The sequence below is a fragment of the Puma concolor genome, chromosome B3 (assembly GCF_028749965.1).
Source record: "Puma concolor isolate L17-30 chromosome B3, mPumCon1.1.hap2, whole genome shotgun sequence".
NCBI classification, from domain to species: Eukaryota; Metazoa; Chordata; class Mammalia; order Carnivora; family Felidae; genus Puma; species Puma concolor.
This window is the reverse complement of record NC_141672.1, coordinates 81,450,617-81,476,190: the sequence shown is the minus strand read 5'-3', so window position 1 is coordinate 81,476,190 and position 25,574 is coordinate 81,450,617. Positions and strand designations below refer to the sequence as shown.

At 36.7% G+C, this 25,574-nt stretch overlaps 1 pseudogene across 1 annotated transcript in view; it reads left to right on the top strand.

Moving 5' to 3' along the window:
• LOC147580158 (uncharacterized) overlaps positions 1-25,574 on the top strand; it is a 243,780-nt pseudogene that overhangs the window by 59,383 nt on the left and 158,823 nt on the right. Inside the window, exon 6 of the transcript XR_015251957.1 lies at positions 14,086-14,093. The product of XR_015251957.1 is annotated as an uncharacterized LOC147580158 (transcript). The remainder of the gene's footprint in view (positions 1-14,085; positions 14,094-25,574) is intronic.

Here is a 25,574-nt window from a genome sequence, read left to right as displayed (position 1 = left end):
CTCCTCCCCTGCTCATGCTCTGTTTCTCTCTGTCTCTCCATAATAAATAAACGTTAAAAATAAAAAGATTTCAGGGATTACACAAATTCTCCCTATTTCTATAGTTTTAGGCAGACCCTATAATCAGAGTTTTGGGTTTTTTTGGGGGGGGTTATCTTAGGTACCATCAATATCTAATGCATTTGGGAGAGTTCATAAGACAGCACTGGAAAAAAAAAAGCATAGGTCTTAAGGAATTAAAATCATTTAACTTAGAAAGGAATGGCTTAAAAAAACAATAGTCTTCAAACATGTGAAAGGAATTTATATAGATGGTCCTCATAAGGTACTCTCTACTTTTACAGGTTACTCAGAATGAGTGAATAGAAGCAAAGAAATTGGGGATTAAAACTGAGGAGTTACTTTAAATTCTCCATCATATAATTATTTGCTCAGAGATTTATATAATCAAAAGGTAGTTTTTGTGTTGATCACATCCATCTTGATATTTTTTAAAGATTTTTTTTAAGTAATCTCTATACCCAATGTTGGGCTCAAACTCATAACCCCAAGATCAAGAGTCACAAGCTCCACTGATGGAGCCAGCCAGGTGCCCCATCTCGACATTGTTTTACATGTAACCTATTTAGTTTTCCTCTTTCATTCCTTTTGCCTAGTGGCCTTTCCTGGCTCTCCTTCTACCTTGCCAACCTTGCTTTTTCTATCTTTTCCTCCTCATGTGCCCTAGCCAAGGTTACCTCCACAAAGCCCAATTCCTGGCACTTTGTTTTAGGCCATTTATTCATTTTTCATGACTTCTATTAATTAGCCTATCTGCCCTTGTGGTCCTGTAACATGATTTGGTTTATGATCTCCTGCGTTCTAATCTTATGTTTCAACAAAAAATATGGTATTAAAAGACATCCTGTAGTCATTTCACCTTCACTAGGTTTTTTTCTACATCCCTCTTTAAAAAAAAGAGAAATAAAAAAAAAAATAGACGCTCTATCCCTCATGTTCTCTTGAGTGCTATAAAATCACTAACCTTCCAGGCTTCCCAAATAGGAGCCCTCAAGTCACCTTTGAATATTTCATCATCACTTCTGCATTGAATTTGTCACCAAGTCCTGTCATTTTTTCTTTAATAATGCCTCTCAGATCTGTCTTTCATCATGTTTCCTACCACTGCCATCCTGCCTTACATCTAGACAACTGGGATTGTTGTCTATCTGGTCTACCTATCTCCATCTCCCTCCTTCGTAATTCTTTCTGCAGACATGGCCACAACACTGTTTTATTATTGTTACTTTACTGTTCAAAATCCTTTGGGTTCTTTTAATATACTATGTCAAGTTCAAATTATTTTGCCTGCTTTCCATTAGACTATAATGGTAGCATGAGGATCCCATTACAGCCTTGGGCTAAGAGAACCAGGAGTTCCCATATCCTGTCCTGCCATGCAGCCCTTGTCCTAATGAGGTTCTCAAGGGAGATAAATACACAAAGAGCAATGGCAAATGAGAATATGAATTATATTTAATATTAGCAAGGTGTCTGAAACCTTCAGGTTATTCCAGAAAACTGATGAGCAATTGGAGGTTCAGGCCTAAGCACAACCCCCTCATCCTGCAAAGGCCAGATAGTGCCATAAACAAATCACCAAGCCTGAGATAATAAGAACTCCTGGGAAGCTAAGTGCTGGTAGGATTGGGGAAGACAGATAGAGACAGACAGACTGAGAGGCAATAAGTAGGTAAGAATAAGTGCCTGCCTTGAGAAGGGCTTATCTCTCAGCCTGATGGGTGAGAAAATAACAGCAGCAGCAGCAGCAGACGAGAGCTAGTTGACCCAAGAAGAAGTCCTTAATCCTTTTACAGATCTAGTTTCCAGAGTAGAAGAAAAGAAAGAAAGAGGATCTGTGCCTGCATGTGACGTTTTGGCACCCAGAGAAAAGGGGCCTGGTCCAGGTCAAGGCACCTCACCTAGTCTGATTAGCAGCCCTTCCCTGCCTGTTAACCACAGCTTATGAAGCTCTTTGGAAGTGAGAAGGGCCCCTGGCAGCCTTATCTTTCACTGCTCTCAGTTTTGTTTTGTTTTGTTTTGTTTGTTTTTCACTGCATTTTATACTGTCCGTGCATATTTCCACTTCCTGGATTGTAACATTTCCTTTGTCTCATCTTTCATTTATTCAAATCTTCACATTCTTTCAAGACCAGTTTATGACTGATCTCTTCATTGAAATCATCTTTTATTGCTCCCTACAGTGATTATAACTTCCTCTGAATATCTGTGGTTTTTATAATAATTTCTACCCAGTTTGGCACTTAACTGTTCTCTAATCATTTTATCTATCTTAGTAAACTCCTTGAGTGCATGAACAATGTCTTTCTGTTCTTTCACGCCAAGCTCCCAGTATAATACCTGTTTCATTGTAAAAATACAGAGCTAGGAAGGACAATGAAGAACAGTTATAAAGGATTATCAGCTGATTAAATATTATCTTTTTGATTTTCAAGTCCTGTGTATCTGGTACTATTAAATACAATTATAATGAAAGTATGTAGCCTGGTATACTTCCTTTAGATACCAACATGGAATAATATTCAAAATGTTAGCAGTCATTATTGAACAGGCACTAACTAACCAGAATGGATTCAGACTGGCACAGTACAAAATTTATATTAATTGATTGAAAATGCAAGCTCCAACTAGTTCAGAACTAAAACTAGAAGTTTAATTACCACTTTTCCAGGGATGAACAGTTGGTCTGTAGCCATATCTTGTATATCTTACCTGATTTATTAGATATACCCATAAAACCAATACAAGCCAATCAAGCTACTCTAATACTTAGTCTGAGCATGCTTTCTTCCCCCCCACTCCTGCTACCATAGCTCTCCTGTATAAATGTACTATAGTATAATTCCCTATCCCATACACTGGTTCAAACTTTTGTGGACCTATAAGCATCATATGTGGAATGTTGTGGTCCACAGTATATGATAAGCACCTCCACTGGCTACGCCCATAACTAGGCAGTTGGTGCAAGAGCAAGTACCACCAAATAGCAGCCCAAGCCTTTCATGATATCATGAAGTCCTTTCAGATTACTTCAGATGGAGAAATTACTTTGGGCCTAGATGTTTTCATATTACACATCCTTTTACAAAAATATATTCCTTCCACGTGTCCTGAAGTACTTGTACTCAGAGCCAACCAGTTGAAACTGTAAACAACGTTGTTTGACTGTACAAGTCACCATTTATACGCTTCAACATTAATGAGGCAATTTAGGTATTATGCTACATCTGGTCAGTTACACTTAAGTGTGACTTCAAAATACCGATAATGCCACAATTCTCATATGACATCAATATAAAAGAGAGACCATGTTGTTGTTGTTGTTGTTGTTGTTGTTGTTTTTAATTTGTCAATTTACTTCTTTTTTTTTTTTTTTGGTTCGTTTTCTAAATTGGTTCCATATTTTACCTGTCAAGTAATGAAAATTAGTATTTCTAAACTGAACTCTAACAGATTATCGGGATAAGTGTGTATATTTTTAAAGACAATGGATAAGTCCCAATCCAAAAGTAAAAGCTATGTAATTTTTTTCAAAAAAAAAAAAAAACAGAGAGATGTCTTTCTGGGTGCTAACACCTTCAGAAGCTATTATCACAGTATAGCAGAGAAGGACTATCTTGCAGATGGAGAGAGTAATGTTAAGATTCCCACCAGACCTTGTCCTTCTATGCCTTTTCCCCTCCTGCAAAGGAATCTGTCAGATCTTATTCCTTTCTTTGAAGAAATGCCTAAAGACTGTCACTTCAGTCTGGCTACACTTAGGCATCATGTGGAAGACTGTGGATGCCTTCAAGAAAAAGAGACACATTCTGAAAAATGAAATTTAATTTAAGGATTATCAAAAGGAAGTTTTTTGGCTTTCTTATGGCTAAGTTGAAAGTTTACTCTTTTTATTATAGTGGTTTCTTACATTTGTATTGTGCTCTTTCCTTTTTATAGAATTTTAGGATTAAATATCTCTTTTGATTCTCCTTATAGTCTACATTTAATTTAAAGCTATTTTACCATGTTTATAGTCAAAAACAGTACTGTTATTTTGTGTTTGCTGACCCCTAGAACCTGGAGCTTATATTTAATTATTTTTCTAGTGGACACGATGGGTTTGTTTTCACTGCGTGGACGACAGACAGCATGGCCCAATCTGGTAGGGCATAATTATTTATATAAATAATAATTATGAACATTGGAGTATAATATATTTCCATTCAATTATTTCTAAATGTCCAGGAGGGCTCTTGAAATCCTGCTTTTCATGTTATATTCTTACTCAGCCAATAGAGGCCAAATATCTCATCAATGAGGTCTTCCCTGACTCTCGACAGTGTTAGATTCTCAGACTTTCTGCTCCCCGAACACCTTGCACACTGTGTTGACATTGTATCAGGGATTCCATTACAGTCTTGACTGTGTCCTATTTATCTCTGTGTTCTCAGAACCTCGGTCAGCAAATGTTTGTTGTCTGAATGCATGAACAGATGAATATGCATGTTGTGCTTTGTTGTATTAAACTGATACCTCAATTAAAGGCCATTCCACATGACTACTGCTCAGTTCCCACCCACCAAGTTTGAAGGTAGGTTCAGCAACATGATTGGGAAATTCAGGATCTACTTCAGGATGTTAGCCACAATTAAAATTAAAAATAGCCCTTTTGTTTTTCAAACAATACTTGTAAACTTGTAGTTCTAGGAGACCTAAGAACCAAAGAGAGTCTGCTATGGTTTATTCATGGCAATGGGATAATATTAAAGAGATATTAAAATGCTGGGTCAGATAAGAGTAGAACCTTTAAATGCCATTTTGAGCAGAGTTTGGAAAATATTGAATGTCATTGCCAGTGGTAGAAAAAAGAAAAATTCAGGTGAAATAAATGCCAAATTGAATCTAATTTCAATGAAGCAGATAGTACTGAAGAAAACAAACAAAATTTTATTCTTTATTTTCATAAAGCACTCAAAAAACACACGGTATAAATTCTTGAAATAGATTTTGCTGCTTGCTCTGAAGGAGAAAAGAGAACTGTGACATTTGAGAAATACTTATTTTAATACTTGCATCCTTCCTTTGATCCTGAATTTTAAAATGAGACTTGATTTATATGAGTGAAAAGTCAATGAACTAAGAAAAAAAGCCATTAAAAAAACAAACTGTTATGTTCCATTGAAAACATTTTCTTGGTAATATCCTCTTTCAAATTTAGAGACAATATGGAGGATCTTTCTAGAGCTAATTTATGCCTGCAATATTCCCAGGTACCATAGTCTCACCGGGGGTTGAGAAGATCAGTTAGATGTTTGTCTGAGATTGCTGGATGAAATGCGACATATGTAGATAAAGTATTATTAGTTGGTGTGATAAACTTGTAAATGAAATATCTTCCTTAGTTATCAAAAGTAATGAGTTCAAATCCACTGAGATGTCTTTCTTCATTAGAAAGTTTCTATGTCTTTTTCTCTTATCATGTCAAGCAGAGGTCTTCTTTTTGGCACTTAATTATCCATATTGAGCTGAAATCCCCCAAGATTCAAATATTTTAAAGGCATATTCCTTATTTGATGGTACAATTTTAACTTGCTAATGATTTATAAGGGCAAAATTTTGCATGGTTCTCCCGTTTTCATTTTCCACTCTAAGACATGTAAGCATGAGAATAATCTAGTGGTAGGACTCCTGGAAGATATCATGGTAAAGATCTCTCTATGGCATCTGGCAAGAAAACAAAGAGATATTTACACAGTTAGAAAGTAAAGAAAGTTTTCCATAAATGGCTATTTCAGAAATCTTAATTTCTGAAAAATCACTTAGAGAAAAAACTTTTTAAGACTTAGGAAAAATTAGTTCATGTAGATTAAATGTTTTCTGACTCATTATTAGAATTAAAATATTTTATAAAATGTGTTTATCTTGTTTTCGAAGCACTTTGGAGATTACATGAAAAAATTTATATCACTTTTCAAATAGGAAATTTTAGGAGCCTCTGGTAACAAATCTAATTTAAATCTTTAAGGAAATGAGAAAAAATGGTACAAATGTATAAACTTACTGACTGCTCTGGAATCTTGAGTTATAAGCAGTCTTTCTAGTATACTCATTTGTTGTATTACACAAACCCCCCAGGATAGTGAACACGGAGAAAAGTGTAAGGGCCATACATAGTAGTTCTCAAGCAGACCCTTTTTTTTATATATCTCCACCCTATATACCTTTTAACAATTTTTTTCTTTGTTTTATTTTTTTTTAAACCACCACATTAGTGATAATTTATTTTTTTTTATTTTTTTTTTTTACAGGGCTTTCAGTTTATAACTGCCTTTACTTTATTTTTTTTTTAATATATGAAATTTATTGTCAAATTGGTTTCCATACAACACCCAGTGCTCATCCCAAAAGGTGCCCTCCTCAATACCCATCACCCACCCTCTCCTCCCTCCCACCCCCCATCAACCCTCAGTTTGTTCTCACTTCTCAACAGTCTCTTATGCTTTGGCTCTCTCCCACTCTAACCTCTTTTTTTTTTCCTTCCCCTCCCCCATGGGTTCCTGTTAAGTTTCTCAGGATCCACATAAGAGTGAAACCATATGGTATCTGTCTTTCTCTGTATGGCTTATTTCACTTAGCATCACACTCTCCAGTTCCATCCACGTTGCTACAAAAGGCCATATTTCATTTTTTCTCATTGCCACGTAGTATTCCATTGTGTCTATAAACCACAATTTCTTTATCCATTCATCAGTTGATGGACATTTAGGCTCTTTCCATAATTTGGCTATTGTTGAGAGTGCTGCTATGAACATTGGGGTACAAGTGCCCCTATGCATCAGTACTCCTGTATCCCTTGGATAAATTCCTAGCAGTGCTATTGCTGGGTCATAGGGTAGGTCTATTTTTTTTTTCTTTATTTTAGAGAGAGGGTGCAAGCAGGGTAGAGGAGGGAAGAGAGAGACAGAGAGAGAGAGACAGAGAGAGAGAGAGAGAGAGAGAGAGAGAGAGAGAGAATCTCAAGCAGGCTCCATGCTCAGCAAGAGCTTGACACAGGGCTGGATCTCATGACTCTGGGATCATGACCTGAGCTGAAATCAAGGGTCAGATGCTCAAATGACTGAGTCACCCAGGTGCCCCTATATCACTTTTTAAATATGTGTGGTATTTGCTTCCCTTTCACCAGTATCAATTCAACTAAAACTATTTTACTCTATGCTTTGGGTCACTTTAATGTAAAATTCCCATTCCTTTCTGTAATTCAAAGGAGGAGTTTTCTTTTTTCACTAACTTTCTAGATTTGTATTCCTACTCCATCCTGAAGCATCACTTTACCTAAGCACTTCTATTATATATATATAAAGTTTATGTCTAATAATTTGGAGAAATCAAATCTATATTTGTGACTGTATTAATGATCAAGGTGGAACTGTTAAATTATGCCATAGCATCTGCAAAAGATAGTGAGTGAACATGAAAAACAATCATCATGCAGAGAATTAGGTTCAACTTGAACTAAAAGACGGAGCAAAAAAAAGACCTTCAAGAGGAGGGGGAGGAACCCTTAAAGCCAACAAAGACCTCTAGATAATGCTGGATTTCAGGTTAGCTGAATGTTTCCAGTTCTGCATGACAGCAAAGAGAGTGGTGTGATTATGGGTACCGTGCTTGAGGCACACTTTATTGCTGTGCTGTGTCAGGAAGGATAAAATCTTTCTATAAAAGCCGAATGAAACTGCATAAGGAATGTATTTGGGGCAACTGTTAAAGAAAAAAACTAAGTCATCTAAGGAGATGAGGCAGGAAGGACCGAGGTATGCAGAAATGACTTCCAAGAAGAAATGATTTAATAGATTGTGGGCTTTGACTTCTGGGAATTTCTTTTCATAAATCAATAGACGAGACATGAATAACTGTAAGGATGGGTAGTTGTTAAAATGTTATATAGAGAATGTATAAGGTAAAAGGAATGACTTAGAGTTCTTCCAGAAAAATTAATGAGTACCACTAAGTAACAATTGTGCTGGAACCCTCTACAGATCATATTGATGTCCTTAGGCCCAGTGCATCTGGAAACAAAGAAAAGGATACTCTGAAGGAATTGAAAGTTTTCTTAAATGGATTACCTGAGGTCAGAGGCTAAAAAATAAGAACCAGAAGATAATACAGTTGTTGTAAAGGAACTCTCCTCTTGAGATAGGGGAGGAGACAAAAAGGAACTAGGTAAAATACATGAAAATTAGTATGTGACTTTTCATCAGAGCTAAAGTGAGTTGAGCAACCATTGTACGCGGTTGCTTCATTTATCCTAAATTCATAGAGAAAAAAAAAATATTCTATATGAGTGAAGGATTCAGATTACTTATGTTATTTAAATATTTTAAGTAAAAAACTTGGTGAAATATATTTCACTTCACCCTGCATATTAAAAAGAATATACTGAAGAATTTTATTTTTCTTAAAGATTTATGGTCACATCATGAGCATTATTTTACTCTAAAGTAATAATTTTCCCAAAGGCTATTGAGGTTAATAAGACTATTTATCCCCATTTGGATTTCTGAGTATTTGGACTTGTTTTCTGTAGTCCTTATGTCTCCTCCCTGGCTACTAGTTGACCAGCTGTCCCTTCCTGGTAACATCCATGAGCTTGAGTCTCATGCCTTCTTCTCTGACACTTTCCAGTTTGTTGTATCTAACTTCTTGTGGGCAGAAAAACCAGACAAGAAGCTTGGGATAACCACAAGTAAAGTAAAAGGAAAGTAACTTTTGAGGAGACATCTGAGAAACTGCACTGAGATTGTGTGAGCTTAACAAGCATGTGGCTCTTTCAGGACTGAGATTGGCTGCTCAGCAGCTTAATTCTGGTAAAGGAAGTAGGAAGGAGCTTGCTTCAAGGCCCTTGACTACATTCTGGATAGTAAACATCATGACATTACTTATTTCTGTGTATCACTTAACCTGTTTTAAATTGTCAGGGGGTGTGCCTGGGTGGTTCGGTTGGTTGAGCATCCAACTTCAGCTCAGGTCGTGATCTCACAGCTGGGTTTGAGCCCCGCGTTGGACTCTGTGCTGACAGCTCAGAGCCTGGAGCCTGCTTTGGATTCTGTGTCTCCCTCTCTCTCTCTCTGCCCCTGCTCTGCTCCTGCTTTGTCTCTCTCTCTAAGATAAACATTAAAAAAAATTTTTTTTAAATAAATAAATAAATAAGCAAAAATAAATTGTCAGTGTCTTGGGGCAACTGGTTGGCTCAGTCAGTTAAGCATCAGACCCTGGGTTTCCGCTCAGGCCATGATCACAGTTTGTGGGTTTGAGCCCCACCTTGGGCTATGCACTGACAGCACAGAACGTGCTTAGGATTCTCTCTCTCCTCTCTCTGCCCCTTCCCTGCTCTTTCTCCCTTTCTCTCTCTTTCTATCAAAAAGTAATTAATTCTCAGCGTCTTTATTATCGCAAATACAAAAGGGAGCTGTACAGCATGTTCCAGAGCCCATTCCTATGAAGCTGCATTTCATAATTGAAATCTTATATTTCTATTTCATCTATTTTATATTACTTGTGAATAAATACTATCACTGATTACAGGAACGAATCATTTCTTTCTATGATAGGTTATGTGTCAAAGACAGCTTTTCCTCTTGGGAGGTATAGTATACATGCACACTCATTAGTTACATTTGTAGCAAAATCTCTGCTTTGGATAAATCACAGTAGCCAGTAATTCTCTTCTTTCAGCTGCCTCATAAGATTTTGACTGAAGTGGGGCAAAAAGTATTGCCTTAAGCTTGCCTCTACAAATATCTGATAGAAATTAGAACCACCTAGTAGAATTCAAGAGGAGATGGAGAGGGAGAGATGATCATATAGGAGGAATTTTAAAGAGACGATGAATATGGAGTATGAAGGGCAGTAACTATATAAGGGAAGGTGAAAGGATTTGGAAGCTATAGAAAATGTAGGTGTATATATCACCAACCAGTGAAGACAAAGGAATCCTTATGAAACCATGTAAAAGATAGATGTCCAACTATTGGCCAAAAAAAGAAAAGAGTGAACATGTTTCAAAGAAAATTGAATTCCTATCTTGATAAAGGTTTATTGCCACATTAACATATATCTAAGCTTCCTGAGACAGGTTGGACTAAAAGAAAGGACATTAAGCTCTAAACCTAACACTGTTCTAAAGAGCCTTCCAACCTTTAGCAGACACTTAACCCAGACTTGAACTTTCGCACTAAAAGTTATGAGATAAAAAGCCTACATAATGAAAAACTATGTATTATATAATTATACACATCATTATATATGAATATGAAAATTATGAATTGAAAATTTTAGACCAGATGATCTCTAGTATCCTTTCTAACTCTAAAATTCTATGATTTTTCTGAGGAGCAGACTTTAAAGTATAGGTTTAGATTTTGTACAGCCAACTAATATCACAATCAAAGTGTCTTTTCTCAAGTCTTACACTGGTCTTGACCATTCTGGAGGCTCCGGGGTCCATTGTTCCCTTCTACGAAAAAATGTCTTCCAATCTCCTTTGTAGAGGAAAACAATTACAGGCTCCTCTGTCTTTGTGCAGGGTATGACTTCCACTCCCACCTCTCATACCACCAGTGGCTTTTTGTCCAAGAAAGTCTCAAAGGGGCACCTGGGTGGCTCAGTTGGTTAAGCGTCCAACTCTTGATTTCATCTCAGGTCATGATCCCAGGGTCATGAGATTGAGCCCCACATTGGGCTCTGGGCTGATGTTGCAGAGCCTACTTGGGCTCTTTCTCTCCCCCACACTTTCTCCCCCACCCTCTCTCTCTGCCGTTCCCCTGCTCTCTCTCACTGTCTCTGTCTCTCTCAAAATAAATAAACATTTAAAAAAGAGAGAGAGACAGAGAGAGAGAGAGAAAGGTTCCAGGGACTAGGCACTCCATCAGCCATGCAATGGTCTTATCAAATGGCTTGGCACGAACTGAAAAGCAAAAAGAATAATATCCTACCCATAAAGATATGGGTTAGGCAAATATCAGGCAGCTAAGGTAAAAAGAATTTATAGAAAGATGTCACAAAATAGGAGGGACTATGATGTTCCATAGGAGAGCTGAAGTTGTATCCACAAGAAACCAGAACCTAACAGGTAGGGAAGCTGTATGGAGTGGTGAATTAAGTAGCTAGCCATTTGTGGAGTTCCCTTTATTGCTTGCATTTATGATCGAAGGGTAACACATTGAAATTGTTCAGGAGTACCACAAGTCAATCAATAGATATGTCATAATGATAGAATGAGTAAGAAAGCCACACAGAAAAAGCTGACACCTAAAAAATAATTGTAATTTCATTTGAACGCTAGAATGGAGACTCCTGAACACCTTGCTACTGTGGTTCTTCAGAACCACCTTCAATCCACAACAAGACTTTAGTTCCAGTGCTCATGAGGCATTTTTCTGAGATTTTGTTTCCTATAATGTCCCTTGGATCCCTACGTAAATCCTCATTTCTTGAACCTGAGTTGCATAGAACCCAAGAACCAATTTAAAGACATTGCTATACTTTCCAAATCATTCTCATATCTACAAAGTCTTAGAACAACTTTTTGAAGTAGGTTGGATCCCATTTCATGGTTATGGAAACTCAGAAAATGCAAATGACTATAGGTCAGGCCAATAGGTAAACAACCATCTAATCTGGCATATCTCTAACTAGACGCTGTAACTTCTCTGAGAAAAATCTAGCCCAATGATTTTTCCCAAAGATGTTATTTATGTGTTCCTAAGAAATAGCTTACATAAAAATGAAAAACAAATACCCTTGGCTATTTATGGAGTTTCTTCTATTTTTCTCCTCCTTTCCTGGTTTGCTATACTGATGTCATCTTTAGGGAGTGATACCTGCCCATGTCATTACTGACACTAAATGAAGACACTAAAGTTTATTCTAATGGTACTCAGTCTTTTCCCAAGTCACCAACACCCTCCACAAGCTTGTCCACTGACCCTGAACCATACTTGTAAAGTTTTCTCTTTTCCCTTTGGTCAGGATGTGTCTTCTTCCTCTGCTGTCTCTACCTGCCTGGCTCCATTTCTTGTGAATGCATCCCCTAGTGGACTTAAACTACCAGTGCTACAGACATGCCCAAAACCTGCAGTGAACACATAGCTTAACATCTACTGTACTACCAATTAGTAATAGAATGCCTTTCTGTTATAGCCATATGGCCTCTTTAGTATATTATTATTGATGATTTAAATAAGTTGCCTTTTATTTCTAAGTAAACAAATTATTATATTTTAAGTACAGTTAGTATCCTGAGAACCTTCAAAGATAAAAATATATCACTTACGAGAATGGCACTTTACTTCTATGGACTTCTTCCCCAAAATCCATAACCTTGGTCTAACCACGAGAAAAACATCAGACAAACCCAAATTGAAGAATCATTTATAAAATATCTGACAAGGACTACTCAAAACTGTCAGGTTCATCAAACACAAGGAAAGTTTGAGAAACTGTCACAGTCAAAGGAACCAAAGGCAACCTGATGACTAAATGTAATGTGGTAGCCTGGACGAGATCCTGCAACAGAGAAGAGAACATTAGCTAAAAACTAGAGAAATCCAAGTAAACTATGGAGTTTACTTAATAATAATGTATCAGTATTTGTAGAGTAGTTGTGACAAATGTGTCATGATAATGTAAGATGTTAACAATAAGGGAAACTGGATGCAGTTTATTATATACACTGTACTATCCTATGCAACTTTTCTGTAAATCTAAAACTACTGTAAAGAAAAAGTTTATTAAATATATACATTGTCTGCATATAAATAAATACACGTATTTATATTATAAACATTTATATTTGTAAATAGAAGTAAATACAGTAAATACATTATATATTATATTTAAACATTTATATAGGTTTATATACACAGACATATTGTGTGTATATCATTTACTTTTATGTAGTATATATTATTGCTTATTTGTACAAAGATTTTAAAAATCTTAACAGATTGGATGAGTAATCCTCTAAGGATAACATTCAAATTATTTAGCAGTACCACACCCCCCCCCTTCAACAAGTAAACTCATTTGGTTAATTATCTAGCAATAGGCTATTGGGAAAGTCAACAACAACAACAAAATTAATATATTTTTTATAGAAGCTAAGGAGAGTATATTGGCCAATCCAAAATTGTGAAGACACGTTCAAATTCTCCAGGACTGCTCCACAAACTTTGAGCAACCTCCAGTGGCTGGCGAAGTCATGCATAGATAATGCTCAGAGAAAAATGTTAGAGATAAAAGTAGCATTTACCTCCATGGGAAACAGCTTTTTAAAGAAATCAGTGTTAATTCTTGAAGAGGTCATAGAAGCATTTGAAAGGCCTATTTCCATGCTGATAACTATTGAATTTCAGATCATTTCTCATGAAACGTCTGTTAGCCATAATCTTCAGCCCTCATTTATCTTCACTGTTACTCTATTGATTCCCAAACTGATAGATGATTGAAGATGTTGAAGTATGGTTTCACAGCAGCAGGGCTGTGTAAGTTGATTCGAGGAAGCTCCAGGACAGGACTAATACTTAACCTTCTTTTTGTTATATGAATGTTTATTTGCTAAACATCTTGTCATAATGGATCATTTGGTCGTCACTGAAGGAGCTGATACCATCTTGTTCCATATTTCTGTTTTCAAAATCCCCAACTAAAGCAAGAGCACCTGTGCATCACCTTTTGTACCTTCTATTTTCTAGACCACAGATGCTTCTAGAGTTGCCTCTATAAACCACAGTTGCAAATTGGGTTGCAAACACATTTTGCCTAAGGCACAAACCATAAATTAAAGTAATGATCACTTCAAGATGAAACTTTTCTCTGTCTTTTAAAATCAGAACGAAAGTAGGTCAATGAAATTTAGGATATTTTAGAGTACGTACAGTATTGTATTGTTTGCCAGTACCTAATTTACAATTACAGAGCTCCATGAATATTGAAATGATTCAGCTTCCCATTATAAATGTATGTGGCAGTTTGGTTGTTGATCAGTTTATGAAGTTAATGCAAATGGAACTGTCTTCCTGTCAGCATTTGAAATCTATAATGCAGTCATGTTGTATATTCAGGGACAGGCCATTGACAGTCAATTAACAAGTTTGATTGGTATGTCAACTCATTCTTTTGAATTGTTAATAGTATGTTAATAGCATTCATTTCTTTGTGCAGTCCCATTTGCAGCTTCACAGTTACAGCTATTTTTTATAATTCTGAGTAACCTAAAATAGTGCCTTAATAATAGATTATTAAACACCTGTCTAGTGTAGCTTAGGGAGGTTTTTCTAGACTGGGAGTTTGCAGTGGATCCCTTTGATATTCAAATCAACAAATGATAGCCTTTTTATTCAAAACGTAAATTCTTTTGATGGTTAGCTTGTTAAGAAATATTCAGCTCTAGTCTGACCTGATCTGGTTTCCCATGGAAAAGATCTGATGCCGTTTGAAGGTTCATAAATGGGATGCCAATGACAATTTGTTGTTCACGTTCAGCCGCCTCGGCCCTCAGATGCTGCTGGTGGATGTGCCGCTTTAGCTTCACCAAATAATCCTTGCAGGTAAATGATCTATGGACTGATCAGATAGTTTCAAAGCAAAGAGGGCTCTTCTGTGGTCTAGATTTTTAGGCTTGGAGGGGTACTTAAAAAGATGCATCAAAGTTGACAGATGAATCTTAAGGCATAGAATGATGGGAGAAGGCAGAAATGTGGGAATATTTTTAAGTGACTAGCATATTACTTAGAGTTTTGAAAACCTTCAAATGTCGATCAAATCTGTTCCCCAGAGCAGATTTATTTCTACCTTGGTTTTTGTTATGGTTGTTTTGTCTGTGTGCACAGGTTTACTCTCACTTTTCTGGGGAAGTTGATGAGACATTAAACGTATTATTCCCGAATGGTACTTTGGAATAAGGTTGCGAGTTCATTTGCACAGCCATGTTTTATTCATATGGTTCCTGTACACCAGAATATAAGAATCTGCCATTTCTCTAGCCTAAAAAACTGTCTCTACCAAGGAAGCAGTAAAAATTTTATTCCTCTTACCTCCTGTTCTTCACTTCTCCTGACGATGCTTTCCACGACCTACTATTTATATTTAATTTCGTCGACAGAAGTTTCTTTATAATATAGGGGAAAAACTCCCAACAATGTACTTTAGATATTTAGTTAATGTTTTTCTGTTCTATGCTTCAGTGAATTTGGAGGAGCAATCTGCATGAGTTTGACTTTTAGAATTAGATGGTACTTGAGAGATCGCTACTCAAATATCCTTAATGTACAGATAAAGAAACTGAGGCACAGAGTAAGATCTCACAGCTAGTTTGTGCAAACTCAGGTCTCTTTATTTCTACCCTGTACATATCCTGTTTGCTGCCTTTAGAAACACATAGAAACTCAGTGGAAGGTTGATACAACTGTAATGTACATTTCTCAACTAGGCATAAAAGTTGCTGACGTGTTCTAGCTATAATATAAAAGCCTTTGCACTTTAGTTGAAGAACTATATGTAACACCAGCAAAGAAAAATTGTCCAGTGTTTCTTAATATGTAATTAAAGTATCTGTAAATCGAAAGGAGAGAAGGAAGAAAGGAAATTAACTCCTGTCTTTGACAATTTATTTGTTCACCTCTGACCTTAGGCAGGACCACGGGACTTAAGACCTATTTTGGGATCGGAGAAGGAGAGGAAGAGAAAGTGACATGCAAATATTAATTGATAACAGATTTTATTGTGTCACCTTAAATAACCCTCTAGCAGTGTTTTTCAAAGTGTGTTTCATGGATCACTAGTTTCATAGGACGCTTGGCCACCACAAGGCTATGTCTAGAGAATCAGGGCATATATGCCCTTAATACAGTTTTACATTGTCACAGTGCTTGTTGGCAGCATAAAGACTCTACAGAGTCCTGCAGTGAAGAAATTTGTATATCTCTGTTTAACCCTGGATTTCCAAAACTACTTTGAACACAAAACCTTTGTTTGTTTGTTCATATGTTTGTTTCTTTTAATGCCAATGAATATGTTTCATGGAGATTTGTGGGAGGCTTAGGCATCTTTGGGCAAACCACTTACTTTCTCTGTGGTTCAATTTCCTCTTCTATAAGTGGAGATAGTAATAGTGCCATTGGCATGAAGATTAAATGAGCTAATTTGTGTAAAACACTTAGAACAGTGTCTGTCAGACTGTGTTATGTAACTATTTGCTGTTGACATTATTTAATAACAGTAATACCGCCAATGCTATTATTGAGACCAGCATCGTTGCCGTATTTGCTTTGGTTTACTGGATGTATATATGGAGTAAACTTTATGTAAGGCACTGGGTTGGACCCAGAGATTTGATGAGCCAATAGGATAAGAGAGAAGTAAGGAGAAGGAGGCATGTAAGCCATGTATGAACCATATGGAAAGGGCAGGGACAAAGATAGGAACTGGAGCACTGTGCAGTGCTGATGACAGAGTCTATTGCCAACTCTGAGACCCCAAAGGTTTTAGTTGGCCGCTGACAAACCACTGGATGTCTCAGAAACTGCCAGAGAAGAAGGAAAATCCCAGAGAGAGAGAGAGAGTGGTTTTACCTTCTGTGAAAGAGACTAGTGTATCTGGGAAATGAGGGTGAGTATGAGATGTTGGTTGTGACAAGCATATGTGGCACCTGGACAGGGTAGACTGGAGCCCAAGCATCAAGGATTTTGTATCCAAGCTCAGAAGTTTGAGTTGTATTCTGCAAACAACAAAGCGAATAGAGAATCTTTATGTATGAGAATGACATGATCTGCCTTGTTTTTTAGAAAGAAAACTTGACATCTGGGACTGGAAGGACAAAAGAGAAGGGAGACAGGAAAGATGTTGTGGGCGTCTGGACAGAGGCAGTGGCGATGGGAATGGAGAGAACATACACAGATTAAAGAGACATTTCTGAGGCAGAATTGGTAAAAATCCACAACCAATTGAGGGAGGGGAACAGGCAAATGGAGGAACAAAGAATAAGACTGGCATCTCTAGTTTAGGAGGTGGTGCAAATCATGGCTCAATTTAATTTTATAACCAGAGACAGAGTTTTTCAAAAAGAAACTTCCATGGGCCACAGCCTGTCATCAGTTTTGTAACTATAACCTTCTTCTCAAGGACTAATTAAGCATATGTGTAGATTGCTTGATACAGCTCATGAAGACTACTGGCAGTGCAAATCAAAAGCGACTAACTCACTAACTTACTGGAAGTATATGGGAATATACAGCTAAAAATTAACTGTAAAATGCCGTATACAAAGTTAAAAATCACACTGAAAAATTGCTTCCTTTTATCTGCATGCTTACTCAGCTTTACACATGGCTCTGCTAAAACACTTGTCACTTTCTGTTGTGTTCATAATTTTAAGGCTTTCCTCCACTTTCCTCTTCTTTCTCATTGTTTCTTGGATTCCTGGAGCTTGTCTGTCTTTGTATTTCCAGACCCATCCACAAATGATACATAGTAAGTGCTTACTGAATGGTGTAGGTATATAATACGTGAATTACAATTACTCTAATTTCATTCTGAAAAGAGAAATTCAAATAATATTCAGCAGTATTAGTTATAAAATGCCATAGGAGAATTTTTGCATAATGTGTTCCTTGTACCTTTAAAACCTTGAGATTATATTAGCCTCCAACATAAATTTGAACTGCCCTGTTACATGAAACTTAATGGAAAAATAAGCCCAAACTTTTAGTTTGATGGTTATGAAATGTCAGTTTCTGTGATATTTACAACACTACACACTGTGGTGAGGACATTTTAAGTCATGTATTTTAACCAGAAGCCTCTCTTCCCTGCCGTGGGACTCCTGCTGGTTGGTCTGTTTGAAGACACAGGAAGTTCTAGTCTTCTGCTGATGTTAAGCCGTTAGATTATATCTGAAACAGTTTTATCAGACATCGGTTGAATGTCTGCTTATAAGTATTTTAATCTAATTTTATGTTGTGCCAGTTTTCTCCATTCCCTAACATATCACACAAACTTAAGTGATAGCAGAAAAGACATTATCAGCTCCAAATTCAGAACTAATATGCTATTTTTAAAGTTGTTCTTAACTCCCAAATTGGAGGAGCATATTACTTTCTGCTCTCCACTCTATTTAAGCAGTACCAAGATTATAAATCTGTCCTGCAAAGAGACAAGAAGTAAAAAATAACCAGTATAAAGACTGTGGAAGGTCTTAAAAGTTTTAATAATTATTCATTCCACCATAAAGAATTTTACATAAAATAATTTATCCATGCCTTTGTTACCCCCAGGAATGTAGATTTATGCCATGCATTCTTTTTAAGTATTTCTAAGATTTCATTTTATTTTAAGGAAAGGAATTTATGCTTTGAGAAGGGAAGGTGACCATGAAAATTCTCTCATTCTTAAACCTGTTTTAATCTAAATATCAAACTTTTTCAATCTAGATACTTTTTTTCTAATGTAAATATTTTTCTCTAATCGCCAGTCTTTCCTAATTCCCTGGAATAGGCCAGGTTTTCTCCAAGTTGCAGATTAATTTCATCTACAGGAATAAATGTGGTTCATAAAAGGCTGCTTTCTCGAGGGACAAGCTGAGGGACTATAGTCCCTGAAAATACATAGGTCATGTCATTTTTCAATAAAAGAAGCACAATCCTAATTTATGCCACCATTATATTAACCTTCATCTTGATATGGACCACGTCTTCTTCAAGTAATTATAGGCGTAGAATTTTGTAATATAATTCTACAGTTTCTGCTAGTTCTGTAAGCATGCCATCTTTATTCATTGTTAACTCTAATACTTTAGACATGTGTTCAGTAGATATTATTGGAGTATGGAAGAAAAACTATAATGCATAAAGCTTTACATATTACTTGTCACTTAATTATATAATAATCATTATTGGGAATTATATCCATAGCTCCTCTTGATTCTATGAAATTCTCATTCCATTGGTATATATTATTTGTGTTACAAAATTCTTCCTATTTAAATAAATCAGAGATAGTTTGTCACTTGCATAGTATATGCCTTTAGTTACATATGAATTTCTAATTTTTTATGTACATAAGAATTGCATGATGGACTAACTGACATGTTATCAGGCCCTTTGCACTGTTTACCATTGATTTTATATTGTCATCCACACATTTTCCCTTAAAAATCAGTACAAATTAACTCTTAGGTTTAGCTCTATGAACGTATGATAGCTGATGCAAAACAATGTGTACAATGATCAAACCTGGCCACTTTGACCTCTACCTGGTTTTATTTCTTGTTTTTTGTTTGGTTTGGTTTTGTTGTGTTGTGTTGTTTTAGAGAGAGAAAGAGAGAGTGTGCGCGAGCAGGGGAAAGGGGCAGAGGGTGAGAGAAAGAGAGAATCTCAAACAGGTTCCATGCCTAGCACCGAGCCAGACGCGGGGCTCCATCCCATGACTCTGGGATCATGACCTGAGCTGAAATCAAGAGTCGGACGCTCAACCGACTGGGCCACCTGGATGCCCCTATTTCTTGTTTTGATGCACAGTTTTTTACTTTTACCATTACTATTTATTAAACTAGCACAGTGGAACCAACAGAAAGAACCAAAAACAGTATGTCAAGGAGGCAAAGAGATACAGTAAAGATTTAGAAATTGCATGCATGTTACTTTATCTTTGGCATGGGAATAATGGTAAACCAGAGAAGTGGTAACAGAACTGTCTGTGTTCAGCTGTTTCCCCTCTTCTCCCAAATGAAGCAGATCTATAGCCCTCAATTCCTATTAATTACCTGGGGCAAAAGAGATTCATTTTCAGTAAGTTGAGAAATCCAGATTTATTTTGTGACTCGGTAGAAGTTACTTGGTGGCAAGAAAGTGAATTCCAGTAATGAAAGCTGGCAGGCCAGGATTTGTGCTCCACTCTGTTGGCGTATGAAATTACAGCACATCATTCAAACAAAATCAATAATCCAACTTTTATGTCCTTTGCTAGGTACAGTGAAAATTTTATTATTCTGCGATTATTTTATTCTTCCTGGATTAGGTCATGTGCTGTAGCAGTAAGAAGCAGCTCAAGTGGATAGAATTTGCAAGATCGAAACTTGGGTTTTTACCCACATGCCATAATGATCATATAATATTCAAGGAAAGATGCTATAAAAGCCAGATTCTTATTTCCTTAAATCATCCCTGTGATATCCTGAATGATATTTACAGGTTCAATTTACCTAAAGAACAAAATTTTGCCCCTCGGTGTGGAAAGAGTTTTATAAGCTGTGGTATTCCCTAATTGAGGCAAACAAAACAGTGAGAGATCGTTTGTTTCAACATCAAATTCGCTCTACATGAACAAGGAGGGAAAGTCGGATCCTATTCTTGCTCCTTTGATTTAGTTTCCTCTGTGTCACTCTTTTTCTATGGAACATGAGTATTTTTATAGAAAAGACAGATTGTTCTTAGGGAAGGTCTACACGGTCATAAAAGCCAGGTAATAAATTTACTTTAAAGCACCAGCTCCTAAAGTATGTTTGCATAGTAAAGTATGGACCAGGCCAAAATCCAGGCTTAAACATTTTCTCCTTGTTATCACCTCGTTAAGCTCTCCACGTCTAAGCCATGCCTCCTACAGTCACAGGTATGGTGCCACTAATTAAGAAGAAGGGGCTCATTACAAATTCTCATTAACATCAATTGGAGTTTTAAAGCCAAATCCCTGGACTGAAAATTTACCCCCTTAATGTTCAACACAGGTGAACGAATAAAATCATTTAAATGCCTGTATCATGGGGTAGTGCAAATGTGCTCTCCAAGGATGAACAAATTGCTTACTGCGGTCTGGCACTAATCCCATTGCTCAGTAAAAGGCAGGCAGAGCTTTGAAGAAAAATACTAGTCAAAAGGGAGACACTGACAGGGAAGCAGGTAGTCTACGGTAGCTGATATCACAACATACAAATTATCATCTGACTATGTGTCATCTTCGGTAAGGATACACAGATGAACGGAATAAACAAAAGACTGCACCTGACAATTAACTGTTCCACAAATATTATCTGAATTAATGAATGAATAAAAGTTCGCCAGTGTGTTTTGACCTGCCAATGAAACGTCTCTCTCAGACTGTCTTAGCATTTGCTTCAGAATGTCCTGCATTATATTACTTAAATCTTCTTCTGGGATTAAAATTTCTCACAGATAAACACTGTAAATTATGTCATTGTGGGAGACTCTTGAGTTAAGACATTTCAAAATGCTTAATTTCATGAAAAGTTAAAATGTTTTGATTTGGTTGATGTGAAAGGGCTGTTTTGCAGTTCATTGAAGTGATGAGCCATGTGGAGATGGGTTTTGGAAAGTAAAAGCAAACTTCTCTTATATCAGAGAAGGCTCTCTCTGCTTTGTAAACCAAAAGGCTAACCAATTTTTAAACTAAATTTCTACTTTACCTCATGATGCCTCTTCTTTACCCCAAGGTAGAAAAGTGACCCAGCAATGTTAATAAGGTTAATGTTTGTTCCTAAAGTACATGTAGATTGGAGAAATTTTTTTTTCTCATTGTATAGAATCTTGAGTTAGATGATAGATTCTTTTATAAATTGTTCATATTTTTCCTGAGCGGTCATGGTGTTCATATTTAAATCACATTAACAATATGTACTGTGATTAGCCTCCCCCCAAAAGTGTAATGACTTTGGTTTAAATTTCTCATGAGTGTCAGATTTCTTCATGATGTTGCTACCTGTTGATGGTACAGAATCGTTGCACATTGTAGCCAGAAGGAGACTTCAAAGCTTCAAAGCTCTAGTTCATTCTTCACACTGTACAGATAAGGAAACTGAATCCTAAGAAGTTTAACTGACTTTCCCAAGCTGACAAGCAACGATAGGATTCTAACTGGAATTTTGATATTTTGATCCCTATTTTAGCTCTTGTGTTAGTAGCTGACTCAGTTAGTTTGTAGAAGTCTATAACTACATCGCCCCACCCTTCCCAAAGTTGTTCTAAATTTGTAACTGATCAAAGTAAAAGAAACCCTCCAGAAAATATTCTTCTGGATATGTGGAATGATCCGATATTTTACTTACGACAAACCTGCTTTATAAGCCTTATACCCTTATAAGTGTTAACTTTCCATCTTTTCACCTGCTTAAAAATTGAAAGACAGTGATAATGGATGCAGAAATGCATCGTGGGATGAATAAATTGTATGAGTTAGAGAAGAGAAAATGAATGTGCTCGTGAAAGAGCGAGCACATCAATCAGTGGTTGCATAGTGTGTCCAGAGGACACCCAACCAATCAATCATTCAGGAAGCTCCCTCCAGCTTTCAGAAGGAGAAAAAGATTTCACACTGAAGTGCAACAGAGAAAGCTTAGCATTAAAGAGGTCATTCCAGGGCCTCTTCCAGTTCCCAGAGGGGAGAAAAAAGTGAGAAGGGGGCAAAATGCCATAGAAAGCAGATAGTTTGGAATTTTTAAAAAATGCTGATTGCACTCTGAATCATTCTCATTTTATATTGATTCAGAATCATTAATTAAACATCATTTTGTATATTCCACTCTTATCTGATCATGAGAATGTTTCACATTTGTTTATAGCTTCTGCCTTCAAGGAGCTTAAAAGCCAAAAAATTTTTACTCTTTAAAGCTTTCATCACTGTTCTGAATTACATAATCCAATACTGCTAGTTTTCTTGAACATTAAGCATATGAACATTCACTGGAAATATTTCAGTTTTATGAATCATTCATCCAATAATTATTGGTCATGTGCAAGATACTACTTTAGCTGCTGCATCGAAGTAGCTTATACGTTGGTAAGGCAAATAAAATTATTATATAAATAATCATGATGCAAAATAGAAGTGACAGAATGTTATTGGCAGATTTGTCTGTTCCTGAATTTCCAAGGAGATAAAGAGAACCACAGAGATATGAATAAGTTTGCTCAAAATAATCTCATTACCGAGTTGCAGACCTGGGTATTTGTTCCTCATGTGACTCAGTTTTCAGTAATATTTGCTCCTGAAGGTGGTGTATCATTTGCATGGCTAATTAAAGCAGGAAACATATTGAAATGTCTTAATAAAGTGTTGCCCAGTAGTGAGGAAAGGCAGCTACTGAAATGAAATGACTTCGTAAGCAGGAAGTAGTTCTTGCCACACGGTCCTGACAGCATGACTTCATTTACTGCTTATAGTCACTCTTTCTATGCCGGCTTTTCAAGTCAAGACACTGGGAGAAATTCTAAGTAAGGATTACCATCAAAGTGGAATTGTATAGGAAAACCCAAGCAGCCAAACAACAACTAAGTGTATCCATTCCAACCTAAGAAAACCAGTATCAATTATGATATATGAAAACTGCAGCATCTAAGACAGTGTATGATATTTAGCATAGAATTTGAAAGAATCAATGTGGGGATTGAACAGATAGGGTTTGAATTCTACTTCTGCCATTTGTTAATTACGTAACCAAAGATTTCTCTTTCTCATATGTATTAATGTTGCTATAAAAGATGGCAGAATTGCTGCTTTCCTTCGTTTTCCTCCTCTGTCACCCTTAAAACAGATGGCAACCGTTTCTTTAAAAACCTGAGCCCTTATCATACTTGGTCTTACAATTTGCCATAGGCTCATGTGTTTGCCCCACTTGCTTGTAGACTATTGGAGACAAGAATCTTTCAAATTCTGTTAGTGCCTAAACAATACCATATACGTAACAGTCATTGAAAATTACTATTGATTTGACTTTTATGGATGATGGCAAAGAAGCCAACTGCATTGAAGGCTGTGTGAACAATCCATAAATCCTTACCAACCATCCCAGTTTGAAAGTAGCACTCAACCCATAAGTAATTTTCTAATCTCACGTGTTTTCTACCACTAACAACAATGATAATAATGGCTATCTTTTACTGAGAACCAATTATAAATCTGGTGTTTTCCATGCATCAACTCACACAGTCCTTACAATAACCCTCCACAAAAGATCTTTTCATCCCATTTTTAAAATAACATCAAAATAAGACCCAGAAGGATGTTATCTAGGTAGTCTAAGATCACACAGCTTACAAGCAGGAGAAAACCTGGATTTTAACTCAGGACTAACCCTAAAGGCCCATGTTGTATTTTTTTATTATTATTATTCATTATGGGCCTAAATCCAAAACTTTCCTAATTGTATTTTTATTGAAAGTATGATATCCAGTAATGAAATTCGGAGGTGAGTAAACCACTTGTACCACTTATAAATAGCATTTCTTTTAAATTTTTTTTTTCAACGTTTATTTATTTTTGGGACAGAGAGAGACAGAGCATGAACGGGGGAGGGGCAGAGAGAGAGGGAGACACAGAATCGGAAACAGGCTCCAGGCTCCGAGCCATCAGCCCAGAGCCTGACGCGGGGCTCGAACTCCCGGACCGCGAGATCGTGACCTGGCTGAAGTCGGACGCTCAACCGATTGCGCCACCCAGGCGCCCCAATAGCATTTCTTTTAAATCTCCATAAGACTTTCTTAGCCACTTAACTATTAATTTCAGAATTCTCAGGTCCAGTGCCCTCAACAACTCACCAGATGATATAATTTGTGTCAAGCATTATTATCTATGCATCAGTTTTGTCCATTAGAAACTACAGATGCTGTTTATCAGAATACATTAAGTGTGCCACGGAAAGCCGCATGGAAGAACCCAGCTCTTGAGGCTATTGAGTAATGAAATGACTTCCATATTATATTATTTAATTAAAGCAACAATTATTACTGCTGGTTACTTATCTAAACTCATCAAATTATACCAACTTATAGGTAGTGATGCTCTACAGAAAGGACACCAAGATCCTGGGTAGATAACCATTATAATACATATGAATAGTAGATGCCTGAATATCATCAACACTCAAGGTTTCCTAACATATGATTATAATACAGCAAATTCCTTTAAGAGATTACATAGCCTATAATTATTGGTTTTTTTTTTTTTTTTTTTTTTGGTTTTTTGAGAGAGAGAGAGCATGATCTGGGGAGGTGCAGGGACAGAGAGGGACAGAGGATCTGAAGTGTGCTCTGCACTGACAACAGAGAACCCGAATTGGGACTTGAACTCACAAATCATGAGTCCACAATTATTCCTATTTGAATATTTTCACCAAAATCCACTTTCAAACCTCTTACTACTTGTCCACTTATATTGACTTATAAGAAAACTTTATAAAATGAAATGATTATTTTTCCATAAATAGTAAAATACTGACCTAATATGGTGGAATGTGCAATATATGCAATATATATAATATTATATATTATATATATAAATATAAAATGAGACAAGAGCATAAAACTTAAAGCCAGAGGGGCACCTTGGTGATTCAGTCAGTTAAGCAGCTGGCTCTTGGTTTCGGCTCAGATCATGATCTCGCGGCTGGGGAGTTCGAGCCGCGCGTCGGGGTCTGCGCTGACAGTGCAGAGCCTGCTTGGGATTCTCTTTTACTCCCCCCTCCCCCCCTC